This window comes from Sminthopsis crassicaudata, chromosome 5, assembly GCF_048593235.1.
Source record: "Sminthopsis crassicaudata isolate SCR6 chromosome 5, ASM4859323v1, whole genome shotgun sequence".
NCBI lineage: Eukaryota > Metazoa > Chordata > Mammalia > Dasyuromorphia > Dasyuridae > Sminthopsis > Sminthopsis crassicaudata.
In genome coordinates, this window is record NC_133621.1 from 63417995 (window position 1) to 63433233 (window position 15239).

Consider the following 15239-nt stretch of genomic DNA (forward strand, 5'->3'; position numbering starts at 1 on the left):
AGTTCTAATCAAAGTTAGAATTTAGAGCTAGAAAAGACTTTAGAGATAATCTAGTTTATTATGTATATCCATTTATATTGTAACATATCTTTTATATCAGTGTTGTCATAAGAGAAGGCTGTTGGTCAGTTGGCAAATCTAGAAAATTGGGAGGAAAAGTGAAGTTTAATGACTGATGCTTCAATTGCCCAACTTGAAAGAAATGCATTTCTTTTTTTCTTCTTTTTTCTAATAGTATTTTATTTTTCCCAATACGTGTAAAGATGGCTTTCAACATTCATTTTTGTAAGAGTTTGTGTTCCAATTTTTTTCTCCCTCCCTTTATTTTCTCCCCCTCTCAAGATCAGTCAATTTGTTTTTCTGTTTCCATGCTCATATGATAACTTTCTAATCTGCAATTTTGCTTCCTGTCAGTCATCATACTAAAAAGAAATATTAATGCTAATTATTTTGCCAATGTAATCTGATGTTGGAAATAAATCATCTGTTTATGGATCTAAGTTCCTCCATGCTTATCTACTTGAGTTCCTGGCCAGTAGAAAGACTGTGACTAAAAGGAACTTCAGACAGTGAACTAAATGGCCAGGGAAAGAATGTGCACATGCTAAGAAAGGAGTATACTTGAGTTAAGTTAAAGCTAGATGCATCAGACTGGAGTAGTTGGAAACATTTCTACTGATAACAGAACTGTGAATTTATACTTTTCGTGCTTTAATTTATTTTCTTTGTAGCACTTCTTGCTCGAGTTTCTTCATCTTGTAAGACAAGATGGATTTCATTCCACAGGAAGGAATTAAAGCTATTATTTCACTCACTTATCTCATCACATTCCAAAGTCTCAAGTGAATTGAAACATAAGGTATAATTTTCACTTAAACAATAAAATAATCTGAATTATAAATAAAATATTAGTTAACATCAACCCACAGAGTAAGGGATGAGGATCTTTGAAGACTTGTGAACCCAGAACTATTAACCTCTTAAGAAAGTGCCCCCCAATAGCCAGATAACCTCTTTCAAAATACACACACACACACAGTAGGGGGAGAGAGAGAGAGAGAGAGAGAGAGAGAGAGAGAGAGAGAGAGAGAGAGAGAGAGAGAGAGAGAGAGACAGACAGAGACAGAGAGAGAGAGAGAGAATGCTGGAACAAATATTAGAAATTGTTCAAAATACCTGGGTTTGAGCTATCCAAGTAAGATGATGGAGAGAGAGCTTGGAAAAGGTCCAGGCTTCTAATATAGCTTTCAGAAAATGACAATAGAAATACTAAAGAAGGAAAAAGTATCTCAAACCCCATGCGAAAAAATAATTCACCAAAATATAAACTGATCAAAATGAAGAAAAATTCTGAAACAATTTTTAAAAATCATGTGTATGTGTTTGTGTGTGAAGTAAACAAAAACAAACTCTGAAGTTTTAGAAGCAAACCAGATGGAAAAGAAAAAAATTCAAGGACATAAATAGCTTAAATAAATGAAAAATCAATACAACTAAGAAGATCAAATAAAAGTTTTGTGTGAAGAAAGCTATAAATGTCACAAAAGGAACTTAAAATTAAAAGATGCTTAAAAATTTTGGAAAAAGAGTGAAGACTGATTAAGTTGGAGAATTTACTGAACAACCTGAAAGACCCTGTAGAATTAGCTGCCAATGAAGTTCCTACAACAAAAAAAGCAGAGTTATAATGAACATAGATCAACTGGAGAAAATCAAGATAAAACTACATTCTCAGGAAGTTAATGGATTATCCAAGGAATCTGAAAACATGAAAAACCAATAGATGGATATAAAGGATTGGTCAAGAAAAAGCAATATGTTACTAACATCTCAGAAAATTTAAATAAATAAAAGGATCTAAAGATGTTCTTGCAAGAAACCCATCCAAGTAACCTTAAAAGAATTAGTGAAAACATGTAAAGATATATAAATAGAAGAAAAAAGTCCAAATGTCCCCAGTAGAGAAGAAAACAAGACCTAACTTCTCTAGATATTTTGAAGGCCAGCATTTCAAAGACTAATTAAAAACAAACAAACAAACAAAAAATAACTCCAGGGGGACAGTTAGATGGTACAGAGGATAAAGCATTAGAAGGATCTGAGTTCAAATATGACCTCAGACACTTAACACTCACTCACTAGCTGTGACCCTGGGGAAGTCGGTTAACTCCAAGTGCCTCACAAAAAACCAACAAAAAATAACTCAAAGCTGTCAGAAGAGAGAAATTATTTACTAAGGAAAATCATTCAGAATTATTGAGAATTTCTCAAGGAATGATGAGAAAAAATGGAAAACATTACAAATAAAATACAAAATGAAGAACCATAGGTTGGGTACATAGGATCATCAGTTCAGTCTAACTCAATAGGCTTCATTCAAAACAAACAAATAAACAACTACAACAACAACAATAAAAAAAATAGACATCTTATAAATATGTAGACATTTTAAAAATTTGCCAAGATACAAAGGCACTTCAAGGAAGCCTTGGGACTATAGCAAAACTTCTGAGCCCAAAATGATAAGTACTTAAAACAATTGTCACTTCTTAAAGTAAGATAAGCCAATTGCCAACAAAATAACAGTTAAATCACTAAATGTTTCAGAATGGTGATTCAGAGAAATAATAGTATATTTCTGCGTGTATGCATGTGTGTGTATGTGTGTGTGTGAGAGAGAGAGAGAGCGAGAGAGAGAGCGAGAGAGAGAGAGAGAGAGAGAGAGAGAGAGAGAGAGAGAGAGAGAGAGAAGAAGAAGAAGGGAGAAGGATAGAGGGAGGGAGGGGAAGGGAGAGAGAGAGAAAAGGAAAGAGGGAGGGAGAGAGAAGGAGAAGAAGGAGAGGGAAAAGAAAGGAGGGAGAGAGAGACAGAGCTCTGGTGTCCAGAGCTATAGGTAGTCTAGGGCAATCAATCAATCAATCGACAAACATTATTGAACAACTACTATATATAGGACAGGACACTTACTGGATATTAAGGATGAAAATATAACGATTAAGCAATTTTAATTGGACATTTAGTTAACATTTTAATTGGTAAATTAATGAGGATATATATACCACATGAATACAAAGTGAATAAATACAAATATGAACCTCCCTGAAATGTACTTCACCTTTACCTTTGGCTGTCTTTAAATGTAGCTACAGTGAAACTTTCAGCAAGAAGCCTTTCTTAACCTTCCAATTGCTAGTACCCTTTTTCCTACTTCTGTAACCACCTTCTATAGATATATTAATTACTTTGAATCCACTTTCTCTACTGCTCTTCTGGGCACACCTTTCTTTACAGGAGGAAAAGAAACAAAAATAACAGATTCAAGTGAGAATAAGACAAATGTGAAGGAGATTATGAAAATTTTTGAAAACCAAACATAATATTTTATTTTTGGTCCTGGAAATAACAGGGAGCTACTGGAATTTTTGAATAAAAAAGTGATATGGTCAAATAGTCATTTTAAATTATCTGTCTCTGTATACTCAGATCATGGAGCAATCTGAGTGGTTCAAAAATACCAAATTACTAAAAATATATTGTGTGAGTATAGTAGTTTCAACTCAATTTAAGTCAACAAGATGTTTCCCCAAAATGGGGATCTGATAAAACAAAAAATGTTATCACTATTTTCTAGTGAAATTTAACTGATGAAAATAGTCACTGCACTGAGAAGGTCAAAAGAACTCAGAAATCACATGAGCCAGCAATTTCTTTCCTGAATGCGGTTAGAAGGCAGTCAAGAAAAACATATTGTTTAGAGTTCAGGCTGTTATAAATTCATATAACATCATGCAACATTCCTACAGCATTACAAATGATAGAAAACTATGATCAGTATTGATTCACAAAATGGTAAAAAGGAGTAAAAAAGAAAACAAATTTCTCAAGAATGAAGCATTTAATTCAGTTAAGCTGTGTCATCCAGAGAGCATTTGGAGGTGAATAAAAGAGGGAGACAAACAGAATGAAAATGAAACAGATCTGTCTGTATTTTCATAGCATTTTTTTCCATCAGTGAATAGTGGAGCTACCATATTTACAATCTGCCCATATGAAGAAATGGTAATGGTCCTTTAAAAAATCAAGTCAGGCAAAGTTTCTGAACTGACCAAATACACACATAAAAAACCGATTCTGTAGGTGACCCAATTTAAAAGATGGTTAAAAATGATGTTTTTCAAAGCAAGGAAGATTTTGAAAGAGTGAAACATATAGCAGATGGTTCTTTTAAAAAAAGTTGACTGAGAAGAAATTAGTGACAACTGATCTGTATTTTTTAATATTTAAAAACAATCTTTATAAGAATGGTCTATTGAGCAGAACCAGGAGATCACTATACATTTCAAAAACAATACTATACGAGGATAAATTCTGATGGAAGTGGATATCTTCAACAAGAGAAGATCCAATTCAGTTCCAATTGATCAATGATGGGCAGAACCAGCTACATCCAGAGAAGGAACACTGAGAAACGAATGTGGACTACTTGCATTTTTGTTTTTCTTATTTTTACCTTTCTGAATCCAATTTTTCTTGTGCAACAAGAGAACTGTACAGATCTGCACACATATATTGTATCTAAGATATACTTTAACATGTTTAACATGTATGGAACTGCCTGCCATTTAGGGGAGGGGATGGAGGGACAGAACAGAAGTGATTGCAAGGGACAATGTTGAAAAATTACCTATGCATATGTTCTATCGATAAAAAGCGGTCTATTTTGCCAATTTTCTATTGCAGACTATATTTAAAACTAATTTTTATACTGTAATCTAAAAAATAAGAATAATCGATAAAATAACTCAAATGAAACCATATAAATGGAACTTTTTTTGGAAAAAATATATACATTTGACAAAAGCAACTTCTTTATCCTGTGCTACCTTCTCACTTTTCAATGTGTGTAGTTCTTTACTTTTTTTTTTTTTTTTTTTAATATATAGTTGTAGTCGACATGTGGTTCTTTTAAAAAAAAATTCTAAACTTAGTTCTATAAAAACATTTAATTACAAATGCTTATGTATTAAAATTTTTGTAATTTATATATATCTATATCTATCTAATCTATACAATATCTATATCTAGGGGCAGCTAGGTGGCACAGTGGAAAGAGCACCAGCCCTGAATTCAGGAGGACAGGAGTTCAAATCTGATCTCAGACACTTAACACTTCTTAGCTGTGTGACCCTGGGCAAGTCACTTAACCCCAGCCTCAAGGGGGAAAAATATCTATATCTATATCTATATCTATATCTATCTATCTGTCTGTCTGTCTGTCTGTCTGTCTATCTATCTATCTAAAGAGCTACCTTCACAGGCTTGGAAAGACTTCTATGAATTGTTGCTGAGTGAAGTGAGCAAAACCAGGAGAACACTGTACACAGTAACAAGCAAAATTATATGATGAACTGTGATGATTCTTCTCAGCAATACAGTTATCCAAAGCAATTCCAATAGCATTGGGATAGAAAATGCCATCTGCATCCAAAAACAGAACTGTGGAGGCTGAATGTGGATCAAAGCACAGTATTTTCACTTTTTTTGTTTGTTTGCTCTTTCTTTCTCATGATTTTTTTTCCCCTTTGGTCTCATTTACCTTGCCCAATATGAGAAATACGAAAATATGTTTAGAAGGATTGTACATATTTAACCTATATCACATTGCTTGCTGTCTTGGGGAGTGAGGGAAAAAAAATTTGGAATGCAAAATCTTACAGAAATGAATGCTTAAAACCATCTTTACATACTTTTGGAAAAATAAAATATTACTAAAAAAAGAATTACTATCACAAAGTAGAAAAATTATTTATTTGTTACTGTTCCTCTTTCTGAACTATTGTCTTTTATGTATTTTCTGGATTTGTTATTTTTTTTATACAATTTTACACAATAATCTATGTTCTGGTATTAAGGACATGTATTCCCTTGAGCTGTTAAACAGGATTCCCTGTTAAACAGGATTATCTTTCTAGTCAATTACCTTCACTTGCTTTAAATTTATACTGAATAAAATTAAATATTTTGATCTTGTAATTTAAAGTGCATCCAGACTATCTGGGGCTCAATTGTTTCTTACTACACTCTTTCCAAAGCCTATATTCTAGCCAACCTAGATGTTTCTTTCTCACATTCTCATTTTTCCCTCTTCCATCTCTATGCCTTTGCTAATATTTGCAACATATACCATTCCAATTCTTTCCATCTATTTTTCTTTCAGGGCCCAAATGAAGTTTTCCTTTTCACCATTCCCATCCTACTTACTGAATATGAATGATTCTTGATGATGATATAAAGCAGGGGTTCTCAAACTACAGCCAGTGGCCCAGATGTGGCCTGCCGGATTATGGCAAATGGGCTGAGAGGCAGAGACAGTGTGAGAGTTTTTGTTTTTACTATAGTCCGGCCCTCCAACAGTCTGAGGGACAGTGAACTGGCCCCCTATTTTAAAAGTTTGAGGACCACTGATTTACAAAGCTACAAAACATAAGTATCACATTCTTGGAAGAATCCAAATTACAATAAATCCAAATGATAATGGAAAGACATATTATATGTTGAAACAAACTGTAGCATATTATCAACAATGACTTGTATGGGACAAAAAGTGTAAAAACCAGAGTAGGAGGTAGATTGAGAATTATATTTATTTTCTTATAATTAGATGGAGCCCTCTGGAATACTAACTAGGTTCCCTAAGTAGAAACATTATATAAAATAAGGCAGAATTGATGGAAAAAGTACCCACACTAGTAAAAAATTGGATTCATCAAATATAAGCCCTGATAGTTTAGATTTTATTTTTTCTTAACTGCCAACAAGCATCATTTAGAACTCTTGCGACAGAATATAGCCTTGTGATGCTTTGTCCTTTGGAAAATGTTCTTTTTGTTTGTGTGTTTGTACATATTTTGGTGCTATTGCATGTGATTGTTTAAAAGATATTTCTAGTTTAGAAGGCTGAAGTTAGCTTCATAAATAACCAATTGTCTCTTTAACTGAATTTTATTATTATTATTTTTACTGACATTGATAATAATGAAGTTTGACTCCTATAGTTTGTGGTAATGAAAAGAGCATAAGTTTAAACTAGGTTCTGGACCTGCTGCTAAGTAGTCATGTCAGAGACAAATTTGGGCTTGTGTATTTGCATACTGCTAATCAATTTTGTCTTCCATATTTTTAGTCCTGTCTTGTCATTTGAGTTTATATTTCCATATGCCTCTTAGACATTTATACTTATTAATGGGGCATGTAGCTGATATAGTGGCTAGAGTGTTACACTGGAATTAGGAAGATTTAAATTTAAATTTAGTCTTAGACATTTACTAGTTGTGTGACCCTGCTACAATGTGTTTCAACTCACCCCTAGAATAGTTACATATACTTTCCTTTAAGATGTTTAAAATCTATTACTTTATCTCCATTGTATCTACCTTCAAAGTATCCATTTTTAAAATCATTTTACACCTAGTCAAAAATCTCTCAATTATTCTTCCTAAAAATTCAATCTCCTCTGATCCTCTGATCCATTCTGAATACTGCTAACCATTCAGTTGGGTATAAGTTTATTTAACTCTCTAAAGAAGTAGGAAGAGAAAGAGGAAAGAAAAGGGAGGGCAGGATAGAAGGCAGGGCAGAAACACTAGAAAAAAAGGTTAGAGATGGGGGAAGGAGTGATAGAAGATAAGGCAGTGGGTGGGGTAGTAAAAAAAACTTCTAAGAGAAGGATGAGGGGTGAAGGGTGATAAGGTAATGGGCAGGATAATAAAAAAATACTTTTAAGGACTGGGTGAAAAGAGAGAACAAAAGCATATACAGAGGAGAAAATAGGATGGGAAATACGGAGGTGGTAATTATTCCTGTGAATGTGAATGAAATGAATTCTTTCATAAAATGGAAATGAATAGCAGAGTGAATTAAAAACCAGAATCCTACAATATATTGTTTTCAATTGTTTCATTTGACACAAAGACACACACAAAGTAAAGGTAAAAGGCTGGAAAACAATTTATTGTGTTTCAGCTGAAGTAAAAAGAAGCAAAACATATTAAAGGAGATAAGGAAGGAAAGTGCATTTTGATAAAGGATATTGTAAACAGTGAAGAAGTAACAATACTAAATGTATATGAATTAAGTGGTAGAGCAGCCAAATTTCTAGAGAAGATTTTAAGCCTGTTACAGGAAGAAATAGACAGCAAAATTATACTAGTGGGGGACTTCAACCTTCACCTCTCAGATAAATCTAACTACAAAAGAAAAAAAATTAGAGGTTAATAGAAACCTAGAAAACATAGATATGATAAATCTCTGGAGAATATTGAATAGGGACAGAAGGAATATACCTTTTTCTCAGTTATACATGGCACCTACACAAAAATTGACCATATATTAGGGCATAAAAACCTCACAGTGAAATGCAGAAAAGCAGAAATAGTAAATGCTTCCTTTTTAGATGATAATACAATAAAATTATATTTAATAAAGGAGCAAGGAAAGATAGACTAAAAACCAATTGGAAATTAAATAATCTAATTCTAAAAAAATTAGTAGGTCAAACAACAAATCACAGAAACAATACATAATTTCATCCAAGAGAATGACAACAATGAGACAACATGCTAAAATCTATGGGATGCAGCCAAAGTAGTTCTTAGGGGAAATTGTATATCTCTATGATATGAGATGAATAAAAAAGGTAGAAAGAGAAAATCAATGAATTGGGCATGCTATTTAAAAAGCTAGGAAAAGAACAAATTTAAAAAAAAAACAACAATTTAATACCAAATTACAAATTTTGAAAATCAAAGGGGAGTTTAATAAAATTGAAACTAAGAAAACTATTGAACTAATAAATAAAACTAAGAGTTGGTTTTATGAAAAAATCAACAAAACAGATAAACCTCTGGTTAATTTGATTAGAAAAAAGAAAGAAAAAAACCTAAATCACCAGCATCAATCTTTCCTTTGATCCATCCTGAATACTGTTACCAGACTAATTGTTTCTTAAATATCCCTTTCATCATGTCATTCGCTAAAATTTTTTTCTTTTCCTACTTCATCAAATTTAAACCTTTACTGATTTTTACATCCCTCCATAATCTGGTACCATTTTATAATACTCAATTTTGTTCCCATTATTCCCTTGTGCATACCTTCCACCTTAGTCAGTCTCACTATTTTTCATACACCCACTCCCACACCCACACCCACATCCACTTTCATCTCTGTACCTTCCATCATCACATCCTGTTTCCCTTGTCCTATATCCCTATCCCCCTCAAGAATGCTCTTCCTTCTTTGAAGAACTCTTACCTTTCCACATCCTATTCATCCTTCAGGACCCAGTTCAAATCCTACTTCTTCCATACAATCTTCTCCAACTGCAACAGCCCACATAAATCTCTTCTGTCTCAGAAATCCTTTATCACTTACAGTCTGTACCACACAGTTTAATACACAATTATGTGCAGTCTTGTATGGTTCTATAATTGTTTCATCATAATATGCCCTAACTAGATTCTAAACCTATAGCAAGCAGTTACTATCTTTTGCACTTCTTTTGTATTCCCAAAACACTTAGCACAATATGACATACATTTTGGCTTCTCATCAAATACGGGCTAATTAATACATTAATTTAATAATTTTACTATCCATGTATTTTTTGGGGAGATTTGATTGACAAAAAAGTTGGGGTGATTAATTTATTGATGCTCAATACCATAATTGAAATGCTAGTAAGGTGAATTTCAACCAAGGTCTCATCATAGCATAGAGATAACCTTGGATTCTCAATGACTATGCCAGTAGAATACAAATTATGAAGGGTTCTACTAAGATGGAAAAGTTTTGGGTAGAATCACAATGATTAATTTGATGACCATAGCAACCAGTACAAAACATACCTTTATATCAACTTTGTTCTTTATGATGTGAAAATATTAAGAAGAAGAATTAATACAAATTCAATTGAATGAAAGAAGGAATTACTCTAGTGACTCATAGTGAACCATTAATTAGACTCCTATTTTAATTATTCTTTAATAACTAGGTACTAAACAGTTATTTGCATCTTCTACAGGAGTATACCTGTACATTCTTATATGTTCTAAATAGCTTATATATATATATATATATATATATATATATATATATATATATATATATTTTATACGTTCTAAATTTTAGTGTTTCTGGGAAAACTATGCCACCCCAGATTCAGATTATATGTCCATCCTGAAAATGTATTTATTTGATCTGAAGATCTGTGAAACTCAGAATGAAATCCATAGAAACTAACTCATTATTAAAAATTTGGCTACTCAAGTGATGAATTTTTTTCCAGGATCAATATGTTATGTAGACAATCTACTACAGCGTAGATGAGTTTTGATCTGCATTGGTTGCAGATGGACACATCTGAGGCAATGGGAGATGGTCAAAAGAGTGCTACCTTTGGAGTCAGAGAAGCTGGATTCTTCTAATCCTTGCTCTGCTACATTCTAGCAGTGGAAAGTCACTTAATTTTCACCGGTGTTAGTTTCTTCATTTATAGGGAGATGGGCGATAGAGAATTTGTTCTCCCTTCTAGTCCTGTCTAGTAACTATGAGTTCTTTGATTTCAAAAACTACCTAGGTAAAAGAAGGAAATGGTCGATGCCATATGATAGATGTTTATGTTCATTCATTAGGGTAGAACAAGGGTTATGGAAGCTAATAGGGTGTAGGGTTGTGCTACACACTTTAAACCTTGTCTGAACAGGGAACTGTAGAATACATGTGGGTTTTCTCTGATCTAGAGGGCTCAAAGACAATTTCAGAGCTTCAAAAGTTCTAATTAGAAACATGAAATAGAAAGTCTATTTTAGTTAAGAGAATGTTATATTTGTATTTATAAACTCTTCAAATGGTTTAGAATATTCATAATAATTTTTAAAACCAAATAGTGAAAAAATCTTAGAATAATATATATATATATATATATATATATATATATATATATATATATATACTCTTATCTATCTGGAGAATAAATTGTCAAACCTGAAAAAAAATATTCATAATAAATTGGCTTTAGATATGACTAAGAAATTATTTACTTATATTTTGTTTTTAAAATAGTGATATAATAAAAAATAGCTCAAAAAATCTTTAAAATGCTCCTTTTGGACTTTTAGAAATTGAACTGATGAGGGTAGGAGACCATATTATGCAGTCCTTAATTCTTCTCCCCCCTCACTACTATCTCCATGCCAAAATGAACACATAGTGTTGTTTTCCAAAAAAACCTCTTACCTCTTGCTGAATATATGATTCCCTCTGGGCAAGGGATTGCTAACCAATTTTTTTTTAATGTCATGGACTTTTCTTTTTCTATCAGGGGAGGTCCATGAACTCTACCTTAGAATAATATTTTTAAATGCATAAAGTAAAATACATAATGTTACTAAGGAAATCAATTGTATTAAAATAAAGATGTACTTTTTTTCCTAATCAAATTCATGGACCCCTTAAAATTTGCCCACAGACTAGCCCCCAGGTTAAGAATCCCCTATTACTTCTAGAAAGTTCCTGGAAAACAAGGACTGTTAGACCATTTGAATTTACCATGGGCCTTGCCCATACTAGACAAAAATGTTTACTAAATTGAATTAAATTGGTTTCTTTGACCGTAATACTGCATGAAAATCATCTGTCTGATAGAGTATAGAAGTCCTTACCTTGTGCAATTATTCTTCTCTGATGAAGAGATGAGTTTTAGAGCATATCTCAAATTTCTTTTATATAGACATGGGGAGGGGGGGAAGGATTGCATAATCCTCTTAGTCCTTCCAAGTGATTTGCACAATGCTTAAAGGGTATTGAATAGGGTCCAGGAAAAAAAATTCTACTTAATTAATTCATTATTGAAAATAATCAGTTTGAATAGCATCTGAGAAACACACCCAGATTCTGACTCATATAAAAACAAACATTTCTAACAGAGAATGAATATTTTTTAAAAATCATCTGATAAAATCTAAAAGAACAGAAATACCAAAGACATGATAATGAGGCCAGTAATGAGGAGGCTTTAGAGTTATTCAGCCAGTTTCCAAATTTCTTTTTAGAGAACACCCTTTAATCAAAGCTGGCAATGAGGTAAATGGTATCTGTTGAAGGGTTGGTTAGTAACAGGTTCCACCATCTGTTTCTTCCATCTCTCAGTCCTATAATTCTCTCATCCTCAAAGATCTTACCCATGGCACTTTCCTTGAATAGGGCCTAAGTCTTTACAATAAAAATGGAAGAATTTTCTTTAGGAGGATCACTTTCTGTCATGGAAATACATTTGTTCATTATATAATTTAATCACCACTGAAAACTACTAAAAATCTAATTTGGAGGGAATGAGACAAAAGGATGTGGGGATGGAAGTAGAATGCCATAGCAATGGTGAGTCCTACATAAACTGAGAACCTTTTTTATGAGGCTCCAATAAGGATTCCAGTTTTATTTGGGATGGTCCAGGAACACTACGAAAATTAGAATCAGTCTGAAGATATTGTGCCAGAGAAGTTGTGGAGTTTCAGAAACTAAAATGGAGAAAAGCGTGAAATGGGAGGATAGAAAGGCAGTGATTTTATGGAGTGACAAAGTATGAGTACAACTCAATGAGTCCACAAGTATTTGTCAAATACCTATTATGTGCCAGGGACTGTAATGAGTGCTGGGGATGTAAAGAAAGATAATATACAATCCCTACTCTCAAACATGCAAACAATGATGTACAAGCAAGATACTACAGAGTAAATTGGAGATCATTTCAAAGGGAAGACACTAAGATTAGGGATGACTGAGAAGGACTTCTTGTATAAGGTGAGACGAGCTGAGACTTGAAGAAAGTCAAGGATGGAGGCAAAGATGAGTATGGAGAGTATATAGGCAGTGGGAAGAATGAGAGATAATTCATTGAGTTGGGAGATGGAGTTTCATGTGGGAAGAAAATCATAAAGACTTGTGTAACTAGATCACAGAGTATATGGAAGAGAATAAGAAGACTGAAAAAAGGTACGTCCTAAAGGCTTTAAAAGTCCAAAACAAGGGGCAGCTGGGTGGCAGTGGATGGAGTGTGGGCACTGGAGTCAGGGGAACCAAATCCAGCCTCAGATATTTGACACATACTAGCTATGTGGCAAGTTACTTTACCTCATTTGCCTCATCAAAAAAAAAAAAAAAAAAAAAAAAAAAAAAAAAAAAAAAAAAAAAAAGGATACATTTCATTCGGAAATAATAGGGAATCACTGAAGTTTATTGAATATGGTAGTGATATGGTCAAATTTACATGCTTGGGAGATAAGTTCAAGAGATAGATGAGTGGAGAATGGACTAGAGTGGGAAAAGACTTGAGAAAGAAAGATTAACCAGAAGCCTATTGCAATAGTCCAAGTGTGAGGAGATGAGGGACTGTGACAAGATTGTTGTAATGTTAGGGGAGAGAAAAAGAAGCATATGAGAGATGTAATGGAGGTAGAAATGATAATACTTGGCAACTGATTAGATATAGGTTGCAGATTTAGAGAGAATGAAGGGTTGAGGATGATTCCAAGGTTGTGAACTTTGGTGACTAGGAGAATGGTGGTAGGAAGAGGGAAGGTCTCGAGGGGAAATATAAGCCCAGTTTTTGATATGCTGAATTTAAGATGTCTATGGGTATCTAGTTAGAATCGTTTAATAGATAGTTTGGAAATGTGAAAGTGAACATCAGGAGAGGGAAGTAATATACCTGCATAAAGATGACAATTGATTCTATGGGAGCTGATGAAATCACCAAGCAACATTGTATAGAAGGAGAAAAGAAGGACCAGAGAAAGCCAAGGTACACTTACAGTTAATAGTCATGATCTCATGAAGATCCAGCAGAGGAAACCGAGAAGGACTAGTCAGGTAGGAGGAGAACCAAGAGAAAGTTGTGTCATGAAATCCCAGAGAGAATAGACCATAAACTATCAATAAATCAAGAGTACAAAATATAGAAAGGTCAAGAAGGATAGACTGAGAAAGAAATAGTGAATTTTTTCTTTTTTTCTTTATTTTATTTTCCCAATTACAAATAAAAACAATTTTACACAAGGAATGTAGTCAATAAAAGGAAGAGAGATTAACTAGAATGAATAATTAACAGGGGCAGATGGATCAAGTGAGGGGAAGATGTGGAATGTATGTAAGAAATACAGAAGAAACCAACCAGAAGACAAGGAGAAAGTAAAGTGGGAATAGAGGGAGCAATTGGGAACAGTTTCCAAAAGGCTATAAAATTGTGCATACCCTTTGACCCAGAAATACCATTATTAGGTGTGTACCTCATAGAGATTTTTTTAAAAAGAGAAAAGGACCCATTTGTAAAAATAATTTATAGCATCTCTTTTAATGGCAACAAAGAGTTAGACATTGGGCATTGGGGGATATCCATCAATTGGAAAATGGCTGAACAAATTGAGCTATATAGTTGTAATGGAATACTATTATGGTATAAGAAATGATGAATAGGTAGATTTCAGAAAAACCTGGAAAGACTTACATGAACTAATGCAAAGTGTAGGGAACAGAACCAGGAAGACATTGTACACAATAGCAGCATTTTTGTACAATGATCAACCATAAATGACTTAGCCATTCTCAGCAATTCAATGATTCAAGACAATTCCAAAGAACTCATGATAAAAACACTATCTAGAAAAAGAACTGATAGAGTCTAAATACAGCTTGAAGCACATGGTTTTTCACTTTATTTTTTCATGTTCTTTTAAACAAAAGAATGTTTTCTTTTACAACTTGACTAATAAAGAAATATGTTTTGTATGATTGCATGTGTGTTTACCTTATATCAAACTGCTTTCCATGTCAGAGAGAGGGGAAGGTAGGGGAGGGAAAGAAAGAATTCAGAATATAAAATTTTTAAAAACAAATATTAAAAATGTTTTTTATTTATAATTGGGAAAATAAAATAAAGGGAAAAAAAGAGAAAATTCACTATTTCAAAAGGCAGATCAGTAAATTTTGGGTAGTTCTACTTGTTGTAAACTTATTTCTTGATAATGAGCCCAAACTTGTTTTCTCCAAAATTTCTAATTCTGCCCTCTAGAAGGAATCAGAGGATCTGGGTTCAAAATTTGGCTATGTAATTTATTACCTGTATAATTTTGGACAAATCATTTAACTTTCTGGATCTGTTTCCTCATCAGTGAAATGAGGGAATT

General features: G+C 33.2%; 1 protein-coding gene across 2 annotated transcripts in view; it reads right to left on the reverse strand.

The window, feature by feature from the left end:
* The window catches only part of LOC141542529 (phenolphthiocerol/phthiocerol polyketide synthase subunit C-like), a 36344-nt gene extending 24600 nt beyond the window's left edge, over positions 1-11744 (reverse strand). The window contains exon 1 of one of the 2 annotated variants that reach the window (XM_074266996.1): positions 11721-11744. The gene's annotated coding sequence lies outside the window, so the exon portion shown is untranslated. Of the gene's footprint in view, positions 1-9312; positions 9429-11720 lie in introns of those variants that run through there. The other variant, XM_074266995.1, reaches the window with a different exon arrangement.
* Between the last annotated feature and the right edge of the window lie 3495 nt (positions 11745-15239).